Consider the following 20,109-nt stretch of genomic DNA (forward strand, 5'->3'; position numbering starts at 1 on the left):
TTAGGCATCGATCAGGCTATTAGGGGAGTGGTTAGGGGGCAATCAGGCTGGCAGGTAGAAGCGGTTAGGGGCAATCAGGCAGGCAGGCAGGCAAGCGGTTGGGAGCCAGCAGTCCTGGATTGTGAGAGGGATGTCCCAGATTGGAGAGGGTGCAAGGTTGGGCTGAGGGACACCCCCCCCCTCAGTGCACGAATTTCGTGCACCGGGCCTCTAGTCCATATATATATAAAAAAGGCTGATAAGCAAAGTGTCTCCACAGGAGTTTGACTGGGAGACCAGGAGTTCTATTGCTTGAAATGACATGTACTGACCACCAGGGGGTGGCACGGAAAGAAGGAAGACCAGACAGCAGTTGGCAGCCGGGGATGGGAGGCCCCAGCCAGCTGGCAGCAGGAAGGCCCCAATCGGCCCTGATAGCCAACCAGGCCTAGAGACCCTACCTATACACAAATTTCACACACTGGACCTGTAGTTTTAGTATATTTATGTCCCGAATATGATGTGTGACATTATGTTATAAAAACGATGCCTTGCCTGTCTAAAATTCAAGCTTAACTGGCATCCTGTATTTGTTTGTTAAACCTCGCAGCTCTGGTTCAGACGCCTCCACATCTGAGAGGGGCCTACTGAAGTGACGATTTCTCTTCCCTCATGGGCTCCAAGGCAGGACGAGCTGCTTACCTCTTTGGTCAGATGCCAGGACATACGTTGGGCCACATTTGACAATGAGGGAGAGGGGAGCCTGGCTCGAAGATCAGCTCCAAAGCAGGACTCTGGTATTTGCCTTCCGCCAGGTTTACAGAGGGCCTACTGCCTTGACCTGCACTGGCCCTGCCTCAGTTTCTCTGCTTCACATCTCTGCTGGCAACCGAGAAGGCACCTCAGCCAAGTGTCTTGATTCAAGAGGGTGGAAGCAGAAGTTCTCACTTAAGCCTAGAGATGGAAACCACATTTTCTAAATCAGACTTGGCCAGAAAGACCCATCTCGAGAGGTGCCCCCAGAGCCCTTCCTGCACCTGGCACCCGGCCAGCCCCTCATCCACATTCTGAAAGAGGGTCCAGGAGCAGGAGTTGTTTTTAATCAGTCCACAACACTACAGCCGAACAAATGCATTCTGATACTTAGAACTTTTATCTCAAATGCTCTGCAGAAATCAAGGTCACGGTAACCTCTTTTATGGTTTATTGTTTCTCGAATGTACTTAGAGTGAATTTACAAAGCCACAGCTTGTTTTGTGGGTACAGAGCTTTCACGAGGTTCAGCATTCTCTGACATCCTCTTTGTTTCCTCTTTCAGCACTTTCTGCCTATGGGTCCTCATTTAATATCATTTCCCGTAAATTTCAAAAAAAATTAAATAGAAAAGAATATTGAACAAGAGTCCCCGGATAGCTAAGCTACTCATCATTTGTAATTTGGGCTCTTCAGAAAGCTGCATTAATGTTTCAAATCACTGCTGTACAACTTTGCAGTACAAGTGCCGGTCCCAACAATGGGCCAGGTGGCCAGAAGGTAAGACGGAGCCAAGGCTCTCACTTTATCATTGTTACAATCAAACAACAGCCAATGTGGGCATGGCAGTAAACCACCTAGCTCCAGGGTGAGTTTGTGGAACTACCCCGGGAGGTGAGGTGAAGATGGGTTCTAATATGCTGAAGGGCCTCAACAGACCCAGAGACACCTCATGAAGTTATCTTTTTAGCCAACTTTTCTGATGACTCTCATTCCAAGCATAAATTCATAGCTTTGATCTACTAGTAACAGTTTTACAATATCATATTAGCAATGTATTAGAAATGCTTTTTGAGAATAAAAGTGTCTGTGTAACTCCCAATATCATACTGCCTGCCATCAATGGTACTTGTATAACAGACTGGAAAATACTAGTTCAAATGAGACCTATTAGTTGACCGACTAGTAGGTTATTGCCCAATACAGGTAAGCCTTAAGAGAAGCATGGATGAAGGTGGTGGTTGTGAAATGAGTGGCTATGGGGGAAAAGAAGAAGCAAGAGTCACATCTAGAAAGGGCCTTGAATGCTAGTTAGCAATGTGTTTAGGAGCAATGAAAAGCCACTGAAGACTGGCAGGGGATTACATGATTAAAGTGGTGTGGGAGCAAGTCTGGCCACCCAGCCAGGTTCGGGACAGATTAGAGCAGGGAGAGACTGCGGGCTGACAGGGAGCAATGGCAATAAGGCATGGGGTGATGAAGGCCCGAAATAGGATGGTGACAGGGAAGACAGAAGGGACGAGATGGATGGGAAAGAAATTAGAAAAGGATCATTAGTCCTTTCTCAAACACTTCTTATTTTAACATTCCAATATCCCCTCTGTCTATCACATGTATGAGTCATGAAGCCATTATTTTCATTAGGGAGCGAGGGGCCGGGAAGCGGGGAGCTCTATTCCAAGTGGAAAGGCGAGGCTCAGTTTAGCTACATTAAGCCAGCCTGCTGCTGCTCTGCACACTGATGTAATTCCAACATAAAACATAATCTATAATATTCCAGGGGAACAAATCCAATTCTTGGCCGTATAAATTTTCATATAAGTCCATCACAATTCATTCCCCAAACATCTCATTCTCTTTGAAAGCTGGAGCTGCAGCAAGTGATCAAAAAGAGTAGTTTAAAATTGCTCTGGAATTTCCAGAGATGCTAAATCTAACCTGCCTGCGGAGCAGGACCAATCCCCTGAACTTTAAATCACAGGTAAAGGGTTTTATGTTTTAAAAGATATATTCCTCAAAGTTTATCACAGTGTATTAAAGTCAAATGTGAATTATTGCTTACCAAATCTGGAGTTGATGTCTCCCCTTGATTACCCCAGGTGAGCGAGAATAAGTATCTTCCAACCAACATATTTTTTACCTTTTCATCTGCCTCTTGCTATTTACTATAGTGAAAAATAATAGCCAAGCAGTGACTTTGCAGGGTTGGATGAAGTGCAAATCCCATCTGACTCTAGCCTAAATTGTATTCCAGGCCCCTGGCAAGTTCTGCTGCTGGAGACGAATAATGGAAACTGACTTCTCAATAGCTGGACTGGTCCTGGAGGGATAATCAGTGAAAGCTTATCTGATGAACTTGCCGCACAACGTAGGCTTATAACCCAGTGCGTGCATCCATGGCCCTGACTGAATGGTGCTCCCTCTGCCCTCGCTGGGCTCTCTGCGTGAGGGAGACAGCCATGTCCTAAGCAGGGGGCTCTGTAAAACCCTGAGGTGAGCAGAAATTTTATAATTAATGCCATGTATACAGAAATACCTGCCAACCCTTCTGGTTTTATCTGTGTAAACACAGCAATTATTAGTAATTCCAGATTCCTCCTAGAGGCCGGGGAAGGCTGGATAACAAAGGACATTGGTTAACACTGTCTCGGGAGGCTTACCCTTTTGTGGTGGGCAGAATATTAGAGGGGCCTGCCAAGGTTCACAACCCAAACACCCTCCCTGCTGGTCCTTGGGGTGTCTGGGCTCCTAGGGTAGGAAGCTCCTGCTCCGTTATAATGTAAGTATATGCTGTGACAAGGCTTAGGGTCAGGCAGGTATTAGTAGATAAGAAGGCTGAGGTCTGAGTTCAAATCCTGCCTCCACTATTTACTAATTAAATGTATTCAGTCAGTAACTAAATTTCTCTGAGCCTTGGATCCCTCATCAATAAAATGTGGTTAATAATACCTACCCTATGTGAGAATGAAAGAGATAGTTCAGCAAAGCCCTTAGTGTAGGCTCAGTACACACAGGACACTCACTACTAGTAAATTGCAGGTGTGCTCATTATGGGTACAACTACCCTCTTCATTTGTTTCCGCAACACGAGACTCTCTGCTCCACTTCTGCAATACCCCATATACCTATCTATGAGACTTATCTACTAGTATATACATGCCTTTTCATTATTCCCTGGTTACCCTTCCAGAAACTGAGCACTTCTAATTCCCATATCTCCTTTTATTTTTCATTTTTCTATTAATCAATTTTAATGTTGACGTTATTGCAAGTGTCCCCCTTCCCCCTTCCCCCTTCCCCCATCCCCCTTCCCCCATTCCCACTTTGACCACCTCCACCAACTCCAGTCTTCCCTTCCCTTGGCCTTCCCTCCACTATTACCCCTGTGCATGGGCATGCATGTGCATCTTTAGCTGATCCCTTCAGCTTCTGTATCCAGTCATCCCTACCCCTCTTCTTGGACCATGGCCAGTCTCTTTCACGCATCCATGCTTCTGGTTCCATTTGTTCCTTGGGTCATTTTGTTCATTATATTTCACATATTAGTGAGATCATATGGCATTTGTCTTTCTCTGACTGGTTTATTTCGCTTAGCATAGTACTCTCCAGGTCCCTTCACGCTGTTTCAAAGAGTAAGAGTTCCTTCTTTTTTATGGCCGTGAAGTATTCCATGGTGTAAATGTACCACAACTGTTTTATCCACTCATCTACTGATGGCACTTGAGCTATTTCCAGATCTTGGCTATTGTAAATAACACTGCTGTGAACATAAAGGACCATATATTATTTTGAATTTGTGCTTTTGGATTCTTTGGATATATTCCCAGAGTAGGATCACTGGGTTTTCCATAGTGGCTGCACCAGTCTGCATTCCCACCAGCAGTGAACTAGGGTTCCCTTTTCTCCACATCCTCACAAGCACTTGTCATTTGTTGATTTATTGATAGTAACCATTCTAACCGGGGCGATGACGCAAGCATCCCCCACCAGGATTGGGCCTAAACGGGCAGTTGGACATCCCTCTCACAATCTAGGACTGCTGGCTCCTAACCGCTCGCCTGCTTGCCTGCCTGCCTGCCCGATTGCCCCTAACTGCTTCTGCCTGCCAGCCTGATCATCCCCTAACCACTCCCCTGCCAGCATGATCGATGCCTAACTGCTCCCCTGCCAGCCCGATTGCCCCTAACTGCCCTCCCCTACAGGCCTGGCCCGCCCCAACTGCCCTCCCCTGCAGGCCTGGTTCCCCCCAACTGACCTCCCCTGCAGGCCTGGTTGCCCCTAACTGCCTTCCCCTGCTGGCCCAGTCACCCCTAACTGCCCTTTCCTGCAGGCCTGGTCCCCCCCAACTGCCCTCCCCTGCAGGCCCGGTCCCCCCAACTGCCCTCCTCTGCTGGCCTGGTCCCCCCCAACTGCCCTCCCTTGCAAGCCTGGGTCCCCCCGCAACTGCCCTCCCCTGCAGGCCATCTTGTGGTGGCCATCTTGTGTTCACATGAGGGTGGCCATCTTTGACCACATGGGGGCAGCCATCTTGTGTGTTGGAGTGATGGTCAATTTACATATTACCTCTTTATTATATAGGACATGATTATGTGATTTTTATCTTTCATTTTATTTATGCAATGTACCACATTTATTGATCTCTGAATATTGTTCCAACCTTGCATCTCTAGAATAAATCCCACTTGATCATGGTGTATGATTTTTTTTAAATATATTTTTATTGATTTCAGAGAGGAAAGGGGAGAGAGAGAGAGAGAACATCAATGATGAGAATCATTGATTGGCTGTCACCTGCACGCCCCCTACTGAGGATCAAGCCCACAAGCTGGGCATGTGCTCTTGACCGGAATCAAACCCGGGACCCTTCAGTTCACAGGCCGACGCTCTATCCACTGAGCCAAACAAGTTAGGGCTGGTGTATGATTTTTTTTAAGGTATTGCTAGATCAAATTTGCTAATATTTTGTTTAGGATTTTAGCATCTATGTTCATCAGGGATATTGGCTTGTAATTCTCTTTCTTTGTTGTATCTTTATCTGGTTTTGGTATTAGGATAATGTTGGCTTCATTAAAACAGCATCAAGTTTTCCCTCCTCTTGAATTTTTTGGAAGAGTTGACGAGGATAGATATTAATTCTTTGAATGTTTAGTAAAATTCACATGTGAAGTCATCCTGTCCAGGACTTTTGTTTGCTGGGAAGTTTTTTTTTATTATTACTACTTCAGTTTCATTCTTTGCTATTACTTCTATGTCATGCACTTCTCTTCTGATCTTTAATATTTCCTTCCTTCTACTTACTCAGAGCTTTTCCTATTGTTCTTTTCCCAATTCTTTTAGGTATAAGTTAGATTGTTTACTAGAGATTTTCCTTGCTTCTTGGGTAGGCTTTTAATGCTATGAACTTCACTCTCAGAATGGCTTTCACTGTTCCCAATATATTTGGGGTCATTGTGTGTTAATTTTCATTTATTTACAGGTTATTTTTATTTTTTCCTTGATCTCATTGGTAACTCATTCATTGTTTAACAACATGCTAGTTAACCTCCAGTGTTTGGATATTTTTGAGCTTTTTTTTTTTTTTATCATGGTTGATTTCTAATTTCATGCCCCCATGATCTGAGAAGATGCTTGATATTATTTTAATCATTTTTATTTTGTTAAGACTTATTGTGTGCCCTAAACATGTAGTTTATTTTTTCAGAATATGCCATGTACACTTGAGATGAATGTATACTCTACTGCTTTGGGATAAGATGTTCCAATTAAATCCATCTGATCCAGTGTGTTATTTAAGGTCACTGTTTCCTTGTTGATTTTTTATCTGGAAGATTTATCCATTGATGATAGTGGGGTGTTAACCTGCCCTACTATGACTGTATTGCTATTGATCCCTTCCTTAAAGTCCACCAACAGTTATTTAAATATATTTAGTTTCTCCTATATTGGGTACATATATGTTTATAAGAGTTATATCCTCTTGTTGGATCAATTCCTTTATTATTATGTAATGACCTTCTTTGTCTCTTTTATGGCCTTTGTTTTGAAGTCTATTTTGTCATATATAAGTATTAATACTCCAGCTTTGTTTTCATTTCCATTTGCCTGGAATATTTTTTCCATTCTTTCACTTTCAGCCTGTGTGTATCTCTTGTTTTGAGGTGTGTTTCTTGTAGACAGTATATATATATATGGGTCATGTTTTCTTAACTATTTGGATACTCTATGTCTTTTGATTGAAGCCTTAAGTTCATTTGTCTTTAAGATTATTATTGATAGGTACGTTCCTCCCTATTTATATTTCTTCTTCTTCGAGCAGTTCCTTTAGCATTTCTTGAAGTTCTGGTTTGGTGGTAATAAACGTCTTTACTCTTCTTTTGTCCTGGAGGCCCTTTATTTCACCTTCAATTTTAAATGGTAGCCTTGCTGGATAGAGCAGTATTGGTTGCATATTCTTGCTTCTCATTACTTTGAATACTCCATTCCAATCTCTTCTGGCCTGACATGTTTCTGTTGAGAAATCAGCTGACAACCTTATGGGAACTGCCTTGTAGGTAACTTTCTGTCTCTCTCTTTCTGCCTTTAAGATCATCTCTTTGTATTTAATCTTGGCCATTTTAATTATGATGTTTCTTGCTGTAGGTCTCTTTAGTGTCATCTTGATTGGTACTCTCTGTGCCTCCTGAACTTGGGTGGCATTTTCCCTCACCAGGCTAGGAAAGTTTCCTGTCATTATTTCTTCAAACAGGTTCTCTATCCCTTGCTTCCTTTCTTCTCCTTCTGGTACTCCTATGATGTGGATGTTGTTGTTTCATGTTATGCAAAAGTTCTCTTAAATGATCCTCCTAGTTTTTAATTCTTTTTTCTTTTTTCTGTTCTGACAGTGATTTTGTCTATCTTGTTTTCTAATTCACTGGTTCTGCCCTCTACTTCATCTAGCTTACTGGCTATTCCTTCCAGTGTATTCTGTATTTCAAATACGGCATTCTTCATTTCTGACTGATTTTTCCCCTATGGTTTCTATGTCCTTTTTCATGCTGTTGTTGTTCTCACTAAGCTCCTTGAGCATCACTATAACTATTACTTTGAAGTATCTATCTGATAAATAGCTTGCTTCCATTTCACTTAGCTCTTTTTCTGAAAATTCCTCTTGTTCTTTCATTTGGAGCCTGTTTCTTTATCTCCTCATTTTGGATCTCATTGTTTTTGTTTCTATAGATTAGATAGAACTTCTATGACTCCCAGTCTTGGTGGAATGGCCTTTTGTAGTAAGTGTCCTCTGGGATCCAGTGGTGCAGTCTCCTTGATCTCCTGAGCTGGGTACTATAGGAATGTCTCTTGTGTGGCTTGTTTGGGCTCCCCTGTTATAATTGAGTCTTGATTATTTTTGGCCCTTTCATGGGTAGAATTGACCCTCAGGCTATGACTATGTAGTCTTGAGGTGTCTTGATGGGCTCAGTGGCACAATTGTTAGCCCTTTAGACTTGGTGTCTCTAGAGATAGACTTTTATCACCATCTATGAGACACTGTGTATGAGCTGTCCTCTGATGCAGAGTGTTCCCTGCAGGGTCTGGAGCCTGCCAGGATCCACCTTTTGGTGTGTCTAGTTGAGTTGAGCTCTGGTGTAGTCTGAAGCCCATCCCTGGTTGTGTTGGTTCTGTCCTTTTGGGTGGGTTTCAGATGCAGGTTGCTGTCAGATGTTGTGTATAACAGGCCTTGGGCTTCCTGTGTTTAGTTACCACTCTTTTCGCTGTTTATGTGTGTGTCTACTAGACATGTATGTGTGTAGAGGGGGCCAGTCTGTAAATGGGTCATCTTCTCTAAGCTTAGAGCTGGGGGAGCTCTATGGTCAGACCAAGGCTCCCTGAGGTCTTCCTTTACCTGTCAACTACTCCTCCTCCTCCCTGAGGTTTCCTGGTCTTCCTCAAGAGCCTTTCAAAGAGACTTCATAGGATGGACCCAGGTTAGTCTAGCTCAGGCTAATGGGTCCCCTGCTTGGAAATTAGGTAGGCAGGCACCCAATGGAGGGAAATTAGTCTCTGTTTCAAACCTAAAATCCTCAGTCTAAGGGGGCTTGCTCTAAGCTCAGGTTGTGTCCAGCCTGCAATCTCCTCTGCAGGACCAGGTTCAGCCACCATGGGCTCAGGGGGATAGATAAAGAGTCTCTGCTTTAGGATGCTGCTGGCCCAGCCTCAGAAGGAGGCTAAGTGCTTCCTCACTGTCTCAGCCTCTGAGTGTCTCACACTTGCAGTCTCCCACTCCAAGCTGGAGCTGCTCTTCCTCCCTACAGAACTGCACCCAGCAGAGATATCAGGGACTTCACAAGGCTGAACCCAACACTCTCCTCTCGGGGGTGGTGTTTGCAGCCTAAAGGGGGTGGGGACTCTACCTCTCCTCACTTCTTGGGACTGCTTGGTGGAACTCACACGGAGCTCAGATTAGCCTCCTCACAATGCAGTCAGATCCCAGCACTTTCCCATCTTCCTCCATGAAAGAAGCCTCCCTGGTGGATACAGTAAAAAAAAAATCCCAGCTCTGATTGTACTTGTACCCTTGTGCCACCAGACCACACAGGAGACGGTCTCGGCAAAGCAGGGACTGAAATTCCCAGCTCCACCTAGGCTCCAAATTCCACTGTGTGGGCCAAGAATCCCAGACCTGCACTGCTCCTTCATGCCACCAACTGAGCAGGACGGGCAGTCCAGGAGGCTCTAGAGGTCAGGGAAGGGGTTCTGACCATTTATTGGAGGTGGGAGAGACCTTTCCCCTTTCCTCAAGCCAAGCAGTTCAGTCACTGACAGGCTCTGCAGAAGGCTTTGCAAGAAAGGAGAGGGTCCCTCAGAGTCACTGCTGGATGCAGCCCACAGACCTCTCAGCTGGCCCCAAACACGCAGTACAGGGTCTCCCACAATCAGAGCCCAGAGCAAACTTCTAGGCTGGGCGCTTCTTCCCTGGGAGGGTGGGTTACAGTTACCCAGGCAGACAGAGCTCCCTGGTTCCCTCTTCCTTTCTGTTACTCTACTCCTCTTACCAGTCTCCACGTGGTTTCTTCTGTGCTCCTTAGATATAATATTTCTAGTCAGCTAATCTTTGCTTGGTTTTTCAAGTTGGTTGTGCAGTATTTTAGCTGTAAATCCAGTCCTTGGCTGGGAGCAAGGGCACAAAGCCTCCAGCTACTCTGCAGTCTCTTGCCTCTCTTGTCATATATCTTTATTTTACCTCTATTAAGATCCTGTACTCTTTTCTCCAAAATTAGGAAAATACTTCTTGTAGTAGGTAATTTCAATAAACTCTTATTACATGCCAAGCACACTATGAACAGCCTTTCATGTATTATCTCATTGAACTTCCTCAACAAACTGAGGAAAGTATGATTATTCCCCACTTTACTGATGAGAAAGAGGCTTCCAGTGTGTAAATAACTTTCTAATGCCAAGGTAACACAGTGACAGAGGAGAGATTTGAACTTAGGTGTTTTTCTGATTCCAACGCCCATGTTCTTAGCCACTTAAGCTACAAGATGACCAGGGTTGAAGGTCAAGTTGGCCAATTCAACTTTTTGAGAATTTAAAAAGTGGGGCAGTGGAAGTGCCTGCTCTCCTCCTTAATCTGGTGAGAGGGACTTCAACATGACCGCTCAGGGAGCTTGACGTGTACCCCTGTTTTTTGGGGAAGAGGGACACTACATCAACTCCATCCAGAAATCAGAGGGGTGAGCTGTGTGGACAAGAATTTGTGTGGGGGCTTCTGAGGGACTGCACGCAGCTGAGGTGCCTGATACAGAGCTGCCCAGGAGCTGCCTCAAGCCCTGTCTCAGAGGTTCACCCAAAGTGTCCATGAGATTTCAGCAAAAAGGAAGTTAGGTATGAACACCAAGTCCTGGGTGAATAGGGCTCTTTCTCCCAGGTCAGGGGAACTGCAGACAGGAGAACCTTCTCCATGTTGGAGTCTCTGAATAACTCACAAAAGAAACCAGGAATGTAACTGTCACCTGAAACATGTGTGGGTCTAGAGAAGATGACATGTCTTATGAGGGTACCAATCAACTTAGGCATTTTTACCTTCCTTCCCCTCCTCCTTCTCCTGACCCCTTCAGCCTCAGGGAAGTCAGAAACCCAGTGTGTGCACAACTGAAAAGGAAAATGTTGGCTGAAGAAAGAGAAAGGGCTCACAGACCTCTCCTCCAGCAGCCAGTCCACAGGCAGTCCCCACCTAGAGCAAGAAACGGCATTGACTGAATAAAAGCAAGAACTCTGGTTATTACTAAGTTATGATTGTGACTATGCTTATACTTCCAGGTTGCCTATTGCTGAAGATAAACAGAATGCCTGGGCCTCCCTGAGTTCATATCTGAGGGCCAGGATAGGTCCGCTCTGCTGAGGATGGGTAAAGGATGATGAGAGACAAATAGAAAGATGCTTTACAGTTATACTCCACCACACTCCTTAGTTGCCAGTGGTGACAGTAGTATTACAATGCTGTGGAAGCTTCTCCGGTCTTCCGTGTTAAGAATGTCATAACTCAGCCAAGAAACTTCCAAGAGTTTTGGTTTCTGATTCTCCTCCTAACAACCTTCCAACTCACTGCTGCCAATTAAATCCCTTCCAACTGTTAGGAAATTATTAGGATTTTTTCAAAATAAACTATTATTTTTCTAAATAAAAATTCTATTATTGAATATAAGGACAACATCATCAGGATTTTTCTTTTCAATTGGGTGAATATATGGTCGTATGAGGTTAGAAAAACCATAGTTTTAACAAATCCTCTGTTACTGTAGTAGCCAAAGCTTTGGTAACACACCTGGTGATGAGGAAAGGGTCTCTGTGTTTCCAGGGGAGCATTCAGGTGATGATGGAATGAGGGGTATCTGCATGTCACATTGCAAGCTCTGTGCCACGGTGGGTCAGGACTCTGGCATCACCTAAAGGAATGTCCCATGGGAAAGTTTAAAACAGCACTTAGAAGTTGCCCGGCTGGCATGGTTCAGTGGTTGAGCATTGACCTATGAACCAGAAAGTCACAGTTTGATTCCCAGTCAGGGCATATGCCCAGGTTGTGGCTCACTCCCCAGTGTGGGGCTTGCAGGAGGCAGGCAATCAATGATTCTCTCTCATCAGTGATGTTTCTCTCTCTCTCCCTTCCTCCTTGAAATCAATACAAAAATATACAAAGGCCGGAGCCTTTGAATCATGTTGCCTGCAGTTAGATGTGTGCTGTGAATGGAATTGTCAGATGACCCCACTTTTGAAGTGAAATCCAAGTAAGGCTTTCTGTAGGACGGGAAAGATCCATATTTTTGTGGTGTTTGATGCTTAAAACTTGAGAAAACCTTTTTAAGAAACAGAATGCAAAAATATCTTACTATATACCAAAATTTTGTAAAAACATATTAACATGTTGAAAGGGCTCCAACACAAGAGAGGACCCCAGAAGCTTGCATTTCAGTAGTTTTGAGGTAAACCACTTCTGCTTGGGATACAACAGAACAAGTTTTTCTGCAACCTGTTGATGGAGATCTGGACATCCGAAGTCAACCAGTTTTACACCTAATCAGCAAGGGCCTCTACAGGGACTCGCCTACACGGGCCTGCTCCTGTGTGCAGACAGCCCATCTTACAGGAAAAAGGCACAGCAAACGAGGCCATTATCTTCAGAACAGTACACACGCATGAGATTCTTGATAACTTAAGAAGTAAAACATGCTGTGCCAAGAGGTATCTCAGGCTCCAGTTCAAGATTCTTTCCAAGGATTCCCCATAAAGGTGACATAATTGCACGGAGTTATTCCAGCAAGCGTTACAACTAAATTATTCAGTGGGAAGTGAGACTCCACATTTCAGATTCCACTTACCCTACTGTTTTCATTTCTTCTTTTACATCTTTAACTTATGGTTGTCTAAAAATCTAATTAGTTATTACTCCTTGGGAATTACGTGCAACAAGCATGACGAGAAGAGGACCAAAGAGAAGGAGAAAGAAATAGAGTTAACAGCAAAAAATTCCTTCATGATGAACATCTATGTAAGTGGTGGCTTAGCCACAATTACCCTACATACAATTTAAAAGTAAGATCCTTCTTTAGCTAAGCAACACTATCCCAGCATTTTCTTAAGGCTGTTTGGCAGCACAGTAGTTTCAAGCAGGTATTTTGTGGAAGAAGCATTCTAAAATCAAATGGCATAACATAATTTCTTCTTGGAAACTCATAGGACACATTAAAGGCACTGGTAAGTCCTGCAGTAAAATAACCTGTACATATGTGTTTAACCCAGCATTTCCCAAACATACATTAACTAAAGAAACTGTCTATCAATAGGGGCAAATATATTTAAATTATTGGCTTAAGCCCTCATTTAACATTTCAAAGCCTCGTAGATGATGCACTTCACTGGGCATAATTATTTCCTATAGTTGCACAAGACAGTTTTTCAGAGAAAATGGAATGACCCACCCCATCTTTGCAACTACACTGCTTCAAATAGGAATGTGCACCAACATGGAGCACCCATCTGCTTGAGCTCACAGAGCGAGATTTGGCAATCTTTTCAGCATGGCATCCAAAAGATTTTGATTCTGCCACGGGAGGTAGTGACACATTCCCTTCTTCTCTTTCGCTTTGTTCCATGGCAGGCGAAGTGCTCTCTCTTTCTCCATCTCTTCATCCCTCTCAATATATATCTATGCTCTTATTGTTTTTCTTTAACGGCTCTCAATTTGAGAACCAAAAAAATGCTCCTTTATTAATTGATCATACAGTAGAATAGTCACAGCACTGTTGTCCTCGTCCACCCTGTGAGTTCAAGGTGACTCTGCCTTCTTGCCACAATTCTGGTTCCGCAGGAGAGTGTCTGCAGGACTCAGAGAAAGCTGCTCCCAAAATAATAAGAGCCGGTAACTTCCCTATGAACTAATTACTATTCAGCGAAGATCCGATAATTCCTCTGAGAAACACCTGCCCTGGGGTCTCTGGATCATCCTTAACTCCAGTGCAGCACAAATCACTCTACACAAATCTGAGAGCAAGCAGTGTGTGGGATCTTTTTTCTTTGTTGTTTCTGAAAACATTTTTAAAAAGAACCAGACAAATAAGTCCACACTGCACATTCCTAACGGTCTCTTTAGGCAAGTCACTGCCGCTTCCTGCACCTGGCTTTCCTGGCCTGGAACATGGAGGTCGCCATCACCACAGTGAAGGTCAGATGGAAACGCATGTGGCACACACTCAGGGGGCTGACTCTCAGCAGCTAGTCCACAAATAACAGGCATTTCTTAAACCCACCGGAGGGGACTCAGATACCTTCTCCTCCCTAAACTCTCAGAGTAAGAGGGAGCTGTTTCATTCACATTTCAGTTCTGATTAACTCTTTTGTTAGCGTCGTTTGTGTTTGCATTATTAATATATAGTTACCAAAAATCTAGTTAGTCATTAATCTTTTGAACTATGAGCCATAGATGTGAGAAGGAACCAAAAATGGGTATAGGGGGGTTAACAAATAGACAAACCTCGTTAAGTAGTTAAATGCTCGTTCATAAGGAACTTGTTGTAGGTGGGAGCTAAGCCACAGTTGCCCCTAATTAGTGAGAAATTGACATCTCTAAGAATGACTCTGCGGTCTCTGTTACTTAAAACTGTTAGATTTATGTTTAAGTAAAACTGAGCTAAATTGGGCTAAAGTCACATTTGGGGGGCTCACTTTAAATTAGCCTGTGAAATCATTGCCATTGAGGTGAAATTTCCCAAAGGTTAGTCTTCATTGGGAAAATGAACAGACTAGCAATTCCTTAGAGTTCTCTCCACCCCACTCCAGTCTGTTACTTTTACATCCAATGTCAAAGGCAAGTTTCCCTCATTCCGATTGTACCCTGAGCACTCTCCTCCATAAAGTGCGGCTGAAAGGCCAGCTGCAGTGTGGAGCCTGCTCTCGGAGCCCACGGTTTCAAACAAACGACTGGGCAGACGCCAGGATCTATATGGGCGCACGAAGACTGTAAAACATTTGGTGCCGAGTGGAAAAAGACGCCTGTGCGCGCTGCCAGACGTTTTCAGCTTTCTTGCACCTGTGCCAAGTGTTTCTCGGCTCCTCTACCCCTTTCTTCTGAAGGGGCGGGGTGAGGGGCTGCAGGAGAGAGAAGCCAGCTCTCTGAGGGCATATCCCATAGGAACTGAGACGCTGTTCCCACTACTCCACGCTCGTTTCCTGCCCAGTCCCCTTTCTGAGGCAGAGTGAGGACCTCCAGCCAATCTCGGTACTGGGTTTCTGAGCACCACACCTCTCTGACATTCATCCCCACCCCCCCCCCCCCCGCACCCTGTCACCATGGGTCCTGCAGACCACCCTCCCAGTCCATCCCCGCAGTCTGTCTGCAATCTCCTTCTTGAACTCTCAGTCGAATCCCTGCTGCCCATCACCAGCACCAAACTGAGGATTATTTCAAGGAAATAATTTGCACATTGAGACAGTTTGTAATATGCAAAACTATGTGTGGAAGAGAGTATATGTTTCTTAAAGGAAGAACACCCAAAATGTTTTCAGATGAAAGTGTGAACATGTCTAAACATAGATGACATAATACAGATCATGAGAAAGTCAATTTCAAATTATCCTGGAACCTTGCGATCATGTTTTCAAGAGAAGAAAAAGTCAGGGGAAGGGGGCCCTTCTCAGAGCCCACACAATAGCACTGAGTGTAAAGAGTTCCACAGGCTGTGTGTTTATTACCAGGCACGATCTCAGTTAATTCTACAGCCCTGTGAGGTGAGGACTCTTATTTTCCCGTTTACAGAGCAGAAAACGGAGAAATGCAGTCAAGTCCTGCTCCAGGGAAGCAGAGCTTAGCCTCGATCCTCAATCCTCAATCCTTGATCCTCGGTCTCTGAGCTCACAAAGCTGTCAGGCCGGGCCACTGCCTTCTCCAGGAGACGCCCCTTCTGCTTCACACTTAGAGATTCATTCCTTTGGCTTTAAACTTGGATCTCTGTTAAGATGTCAATGTCCTCACAAGACAAAAGACACAGTTTCACCAGCCACTTGACCTGAATGGGAGTGAGAAGTTGGGGTCCTGTCGCTGGGCACGCCTCACCAGGACAGCGGCAGCACCTCTGGACCTCCAGTGCTCACCACTGTTCCCCTGACAGATCTAAGCGCCTCCCGGTGATTTGCACCACGCGCTTACACGAAGCTTCGAGCCCCAGCAGGGACCACAGTAGCTCCCTAAACCATGGCGCTTTTTCTACCCCAGGCATTGGCTCTTGATGCCCCTTCCTCTGGCTAGCTCAGAGTCACCGTCACATCCCAGATTTTGGTCTCTGTCCCCTTGAAACCTCAATTTAGGAGGTTAAATGAGGAGGCCTTTGTTTCTCTCTGAGTACCTTTCTCTCCCTTCATGGCACTTGATTCATTTTGCAACTTTATTGCAAGGGCAGGAATGGTCTGCCTTTTACACACTCATGCCACATAACTAACAGCTCCTGGCACGCTAGGCGTGGATTTAGTGTTTTGAGGAAGAATGAATGGACTCAGGGCAGCACGTCCCCGTGGACTGCCTGGTGGGAAACAGGAGCAGCACATCTGAAAGGTCACGAACGGGAACAGGTGCTTGATGGGACACTAATGTCATTCAAAGAGAGCTTCGCTGAGGCTGGCATGGAAAATGCAGGAAAAGGGCCTGCAGCCTGAGCATGCTCAGGCCTCACATAGACTCGTGTGTATTCAGGTGTTAGACATGTATTGGTAATTATCGACCAGATGATTGAAACTGTTATTAGAATAGCGACCACTGGCCTGGGAAGCAGCTTTGTGCGAGGCACTTTTCTAAGCGGTTTATATTAATTATTTAGTTCTATCTTCATAAAAAACTGTAAAAGGTATTACTACCCTCATTTGACATGTGAAGAATTAAGACTCAGAGCAATGAAGATATCTGACTGAGTTTTCTTAGATCCAGGATTAAAATCTGTTTATTTAAAGCCATTTATCTTCAAAGACAACTGATTTCTAAATCATTATTCCATCACTCAAAAACCAAAAATACCAAAATATTAAAAAATGCATATTTTCCCTTCTTACACACACACACACACACACACACACACACACACACACACACACACACCAAGCTTAAGTTAAACAACAAAACTCAGTTTCCTGATGAGAGAAAAGAGCGGCGGGAGCTGGCGGCCACGGGACTCGCAGGCCCACTGGGACGCCCACGGAGCACCATGCTGGCACACGCCATCCACTCAGGAAGTACATCTTCTTCATGAGTTTTTTTCCCAAAAATCTTCTTGACATAGCAAGCGTATCATTACAGGCTGAGTGCACGCAGCGCCGTGGCCCCATCCGGCCAGAACAGAGGGGGCCGAGCCCAGGACGCGGTTAGGTGACCCCGACGCCTCTTCCCGCTCCAAAACGCAGCCATCCGTGTTCACGCGGAGACCTGCGGAGCAGACCCTGAGCGGGAGGTGAAGGTCCTCGTGGCACTGGCCTCCGGCGGTGCGTGGCCGCAGTGGAATGGGATGGTGCCACCACGGCGGTAGTGGATGAGGCGTTCTGGTGGGTTAGGGGGGCCGAGGGCAGCTGAGGAGAGAGGGTGCCCGGAGGCCCCTGCCGCAGCCACGCACCTTGGCGGCTCGGTCTCAGGAGGTGGTCCCGCTAGGACTCCATTGGCCCCTGCGCCATTCACTCAGCACAACCACAAGGAGCTGCTGAGCACTAAGCTTCGGGAAGGGTCAAGCGCCCACAAATTTCACTCCCTAGGACAAGGGCAGCAGCAGTCCCGAGGGAGAAAGAAGGAGGGAGACAGCGAGCTCCCCCCGAAAGAGCGCCGTGAGTCTAGAATTCTGACAACCGTCCCAGCCTGGACCCTCTCAGTTCCAGATCCATTGAACCTCGTGTCTCATTACCCCGCCTCCCCCATGACTTTGCTGAGGTGTGTAATGTCGGAGGGAAAATGTAAGAGGAAACTGCTCTATCCACTGTAAAGTCCTTATTATTGATCCACAAGCAACTCAAACACCACTCTTCCGAGGAAGCCCTAGTCATTTCTCAGGACCGATCCAGGGAAACGTGTAGCTGACGCTCCGTGGTATCGGCAGAGCTGGCGACGCCGGGCAATGCTCCCTGCGCAGGCCCCCCACTCCTGAAACGCGTCTCTGCTCAATGTAATGTATTTTCTCGGGTTGCAGCGGCTCCTCCACGAGCAGGCAGAGGTGCATTAGTGGGAGATTTATGCTAATACCTCCGCAATGGAAATCATGAGCTCTCTATATTCTCATTCGTAAGAGACCAGTAGGCAGGTCTGTCCTTTTAACAGGATTTCCAGGAAGGGTACTGCAGCTGAAGAAACGTTGATTTGCTGGCATTTCTACCTTCCAGGAAGAGGGCTGTCTTAAGTGTAGCAGAGCCCAGAGCAGAAAATTATTTTAATGCCCCTCTCCCCTCTGCATGTCTCCAGCCAAGAGAAGAGCAGAGAGTACCCACTGGCTACAGAAATGCTGGCATTGGTAGGAGCGGACCCTCTCTGAAGAGCCTCCTAAGACAATAGGATGGCCGTGGGGGGAGGGGCGCTCTGCATCCCCAGCAGCTGCCTCCAGGAGGCCCTGCCAGCATGTGTCCCGGCCAACTGGTTCATCTTGCTAACTATAACGCTCAGCAGATGGGGAGGGAGTGTTTATAGATATATACACACACCATACATTTTTCTCAGCGAGTACATATAGAGACCTTCCAACTGTATATTTTGCAGACATACAAACACTCACATATATTGTCCATATGTTCAAACAATTTTTAAGTTATAGCATGAACAAATAAGGATAGCTTTACCCTGAAAGTTGCTTAAGGCACCATAGTGGACACGTTAGAGTATTTCAAAGACAAACAGAAGTGGGTTTGAGCTAACCTTTTCTAGCTATGTGACTTCTTCCATAAAAATGAGAATAATACTGGGATCTTCCTCATATGGTAGCAGTGAAGACTAAATGGGATTATGCATATAAATCACTTAGCATAGCGTCTAGTGCTAGGTAAATTCTCAGTAAATGTTACTTTTATTAATACTAGATACCACCCTTGTTGGGTAGCTCAGTTGTTTAGAGCGTCACCCCAATACACTAAGGATGTAGGTTTGATCCCCATCAGGGCACATACAAGAATCAACCAATGAATGCATAAATAAGTGGATCAACAAATCAATGTCTCTCTCCCTCTCTCTCAAATCAATCAATAAATCAATCAATCAATAAAAAATACTAGATACCATACCAGGTTGTGATCACCCAAAATCCTTCAGAACAAGAGAGATCAAAACAAAAGGCAAGATCCTGTAGAGTGACCACCTAGAGACTTCAACAACTTAATGTCCTTTTGCTATATCCCACCATACCCTGACACACATCCATGATTTTCTTTACCCTCTCTCCCTTCATTAAACTGTGACCTCCCAGAAGTCAGAAACAGTGTACCTTTCATCTTTGTTTTCCCAGATCTGGACCAGAAACCAGTTCATTATAGGTGCTCAATAAATATTGATTGAGAAAACTATTATTTATAGATGATGCATCCTATGCAAAAAACACCTGTAAGTGGGAAATATCAGATTAAAGTATCATAGTGAAAACTGATATTTTAAACAAAGAAGCCCAAATAAAGCAAAAGAGTATTTTTAAAAAGGACATATTTTCTTTCACTTAGAGGTACATATTTCCACTAATCATTTAGGACCGTGGTTGGCAAACTGTGGCTCGTGAGCCACATGCGGCTCTTTGGCCCCTTGAGTGTGGCTCTTCCACAAAATACCACGGCCTGGCGAGTCTATTTGAAGAAGTGGTGTTAGAAGAAGTTTAAGTTTAAAAAATTTGGCTCTCAAAAGAAATTTCAGTCGTTGTACTATTGATATTTGGCTCTATTGACTAATGGGTTTGCCGACCACTGATTTAGGATAACACCAAAGGACACATAGATGTTTGTTAAAGTCCTAAATAATTTTTCTTGCACATACCACATTCTTAATGCAGCATAATCTGAAGTTTTGGGTGTAGTGGAGTGATGGTTAAGGAGAGGGCTCTTTTTAAGCAAAGCTTTATAGAGCCTTTAACAAAACCTGTGTGTGATGAATTCTTCTAGATATTTATGACACTCAAACCCCTAGTCTGTTACAGTTTTCTTGTCCACTTAATTGGAGAGAAATTTTAAATTAAAGCCCTTATCAAGTCTTTCCATAATATATAACTTAGTTTTCAGAAAAAAAAAATTATCTTTTCATACTCTTATTTTATCAGTTTACATAATATTGAATTAGTTATGAATAAAACAAGCACCTTAGGCATTAATAGATTTGGTAATATAGTCAATTAACTCTTGACTTTTGTTGGTACA

The sequence above is a fragment of the Plecotus auritus genome (assembly GCF_963455305.1).
Source record: "Plecotus auritus genome assembly, chromosome: 6".
Lineage (NCBI taxonomy): Eukaryota > Metazoa > Chordata > Mammalia > Chiroptera > Vespertilionidae > Plecotus > Plecotus auritus.